The 3,511-nt window shown below is 33.4% G+C and overlaps 1 protein-coding gene across 1 annotated transcript in view; it reads right to left on the bottom strand.

Moving 5' to 3' along the window:
* Window positions 1-3,223, bottom strand: part of LOC106474311 (dual specificity mitogen-activated protein kinase kinase 4-like) — a 20,498-nt gene extending 17,275 nt beyond the window's left edge. Inside the window, exon 1 of the mRNA XM_013935001.2 lies at window positions 3,119-3,223. The gene's annotated coding sequence lies outside the window, so the exon portion shown is untranslated. The remainder of the gene's footprint in view (window positions 1-3,118) is intronic.
* Between the last annotated feature and the right edge of the window lie 288 nt (window positions 3,224-3,511).

Here is a 3,511-nt window from a genome sequence, read left to right as displayed (position 1 = left end):
AAATACAAACAAACTGAAGAAAAGGGAAGAACATTGATGTCAAATGAATATACATACTCATTTGTCCTGATTTTTTTGTGAAATCTATGTCTTTTAGTCACAAAACTACGTGTTGTGGTCTTTCTATTATGTATTGCATCTAGAGCATCTCATTTCAATGACCAGCAGTAATCAGCCATCATGCTGATGTTCCATCTTCCCTGATGTCTTGATGAAACCTATCCCTTGTTCTTCGCTAATGGCACCAAGAGTGTAAGATATGAACTGTCAAGCTCATATTACAACCCAACTCTTTGAATTTATTGAGCATGTTATTGACAATATTTTCCTTATCTATGTCCTTGTTGTTTCATAAAAATTTGTCAGTAACATCTTTAAAGCCAATCCATGCTTCTTTTTCAACTTTTCTCATTGTCTTTTTGAACTGCTCGTCAGAAGTCAATTTCCTAATCTGAGGCCCAACAAAAATCCCTTCAAGTTTCGTTTCTGAAAGATCTATGAATTGTCCACATAGATACTTGAAACAGTCACCAACTTGTCTAAAGCCTTTACAAACTGCTTCATCAAGCCCAGTTTTTGGTGAAGTGGAGATAATAGGACTTTCTTTGTGTCAACCAAACTTTCACGTTCAATAGTTTTTGATCATGGTATCAGGCTGACTGTGCACGGTCATTGCTTCTTTATACAGTGGTGATTTCATGCTCTGCTGTCCCATTCACACAAAAAACATGGAAATTTTGTACAACCGTATTGTTGACTCAACAACACACAAAGGACTTAAGTCGTTTAAGTCTCCACAAAGTAGCCAACCATGTTCTTTGTATTTAACCTTATTAAAAGGAAGTTCGAGATTTTCATACGTTTCCTTCAAGTGATCCGAATGAGCAATACGAACAGATGCATATATGTCACCATTGTGAAGGAGAACACCTTTTAGACTTCTTCTGGAGGAATCAATAAACAATTGCCACTCACTTGGTTCATAGACTGCAGCTCTTAACATTGGTATTAATTCAGCAATATTGTTGCAATAAATCAGTGAACCTTCTTGTGAAAAGTATGGTATAAACTCTTTTTCACAATTTATCTACCAGTAAAATGATGTCCCTAGAGAAAGTAAGTTCTTAGCCCAAAGTCTGGACCTCAAAATCTCTGAAGAATCCTTTGGAAGGCCCAAATCTCTCTCTCCAAATCATTAAGTTCACCTTGTGTCAAAAGTTGTGGTTCACCAGATATTTCAGGTTGAAAACAATCCCTATCATCATTTCTATTGACATCAGATGAAATTGTATCAAGAGTCTTCGGAGGACTAGGTACAGGTACATCAGGTCTTATAGCAGACTGAAGGTTTGGATAAGAAATATTTTTATTTCGAGTGTAGCCTTGCACGTTACACGAGCAAAAATAGCAGTCGTCTGTGGTTTCTAGGCTCATGATAGACCATTGGAATTTCAAAAGGCAAAGAATTTTTCTTACCTTCAGTCCATTGTCTCAACTCTTCGACACAAACAGTGCAAACTTTGTAAGGAGCCCATGATTTATCTTGGTCCTCAAGTTTTATTCCAAAATATGTGTAATATGCTTTTTTGGCAAATTCTGTAATGTTTTGCCTTTGTTTCTTTACAACAAATTTATCACAGATATAACAGAATATGTTTGGGTCTTTTACACAACCTCTTGTTGCCATAGTGATGAATAAATAATATTGAAAGGAAAAAATAATGTCAAAGTGCGAGCACAAACAAATATCCAGAAATGACATGCCATGCAGCCTGTTAACTGTTTATATACTAGCAGTGTGTTTCTCATGGGTTCCAGAATGATCAATAAGACTCTCACATCATGATTGGTCTAAAGAAATCTATAGCCAGTGGTTGTCAACATTTTAAGCATAACAAAATGTGACCTAATTTCAATGAAAATGATTCACTTATGTAAAAATACGTATAACATTTTGTGAAAAATCTGTACGTTATGCAGAAAAATGGATATCATTTTCAGATTCAGCATACAGGAATTACAGTATAACATGTAAAAATTTCATGATAATAAAACCATCACAGGCGTGTGTAACTTATGGGATGTTTATCATCATTCACAACTGTTCTTAGCTTCACAGTGATAATTTACTGTGTTGAATGTCTTTTTTTTAATAAATGTACAACAGAGTGGACAATTACTCATTTATATTGGATATTTTATTTCCAGGTTTGTTTTCATCTCAGTGAAATCATATATATAATTGATGCATCACCCCCACCCCTAATGTTCAATGGTAGGACCAGGGAAAACAAGATTTGGCAGGGTAGAAGCCATCTAGTGACCTACAAATTGGGCAATTTTATTTTTTGAACAGAGTGGTCAGCCTTTAAAATAGATTGCCTTCAGACATAGCATATGCAACAGGACTGGGAGAATTCAACAGAGGACTTGATGAGTACTTGGGGCTGAATATAAGCAGAGAAGTGTTTGATGAAATGAATTAGAACTACAGACAAGCTACAGTGAGCAAAGAGACACCTTGTTGTCCTTCATAAGTTTAGGGCTGACTTTGAGGTTTTCTAGCATTTAGTGGATGGGATGGCCTAGTTGTCCTTTAGTGTTAATATTTGCATTCACTGTAGTCTATAGATAACCTATAAATTATGAATGTTGTAACTTTCTTTAATTTTGAATTAGACCTGATTAATAATAACTTAAATATTTCTGTATTCTTATGATTTAACTTAAATCATCATACAAATTACAATTAATTCTTTTTTCTTTCTTAAATGTTAAACTTAGTTAAAGATTACAACTAAATGATAAATCAGTAAATGGTGGTACAAACATTTAGGCTTAGCAATGTCATTGCAAATTGCGAGGTAACAGTGTTAAGTAACTTACAAAACTAACACTCAGTTTTACTTTACTCTTTTTGTTTGTCCTTATAATTTATTTTAAAAACGAATTAATTTAAATAAACTTTGAATTTGTTAAGTTTTAATGTTAAACTTAAAAAGGCCTACTTTGAATAGGGCTATTGCATTTTTAATTTTATAGTTTCAATGTGCCCTCAGTTTGCCTTGAAATATTTTATAGCTTACAAGTAAAATCTGTGTATGTACTTTTAACTCACCATTTCTCTATAACCTAAGTTTAACATTACAATTTCATTATCAAAGTACGTTCAAGCTAAACATAAAACCCACTTCTTCTGCTTACATTGCTTTTCTTTCATTTCACCTGCCATCTACTGGTAAAATATCATATATTTTAAAATAATTTTCGTAGGAATAATTGTATAATTAATTTAGATAATAATATACAAAACCATATCAGGCACATGTAGTTAAAACCGCATAGGCGACGAAAATATCAAAATTAAAGAATAGGTTGAACTATCGCCAAGTTTTATATATTTTATTTGAAGAAGGATGGCGATTCGAGCTAGCGTTCTTCGTCAGATCAGTTTACGACTATGTATGATCTGATGAAGAGTGCCAGCCATCCTTCTTCAATAAAAATATAT

This window comes from Limulus polyphemus, unplaced genomic scaffold, assembly GCF_000517525.1.
Source record: "Limulus polyphemus unplaced genomic scaffold, Limulus_polyphemus-2.1.2 Scaffold7060, whole genome shotgun sequence".
NCBI classification, from domain to species: Eukaryota; Metazoa; Arthropoda; class Merostomata; order Xiphosura; family Limulidae; genus Limulus; species Limulus polyphemus.
The sequence above is the reverse complement of the archived record's forward strand: the minus strand, read 5'-3'. Positions and strand labels throughout refer to the sequence as shown.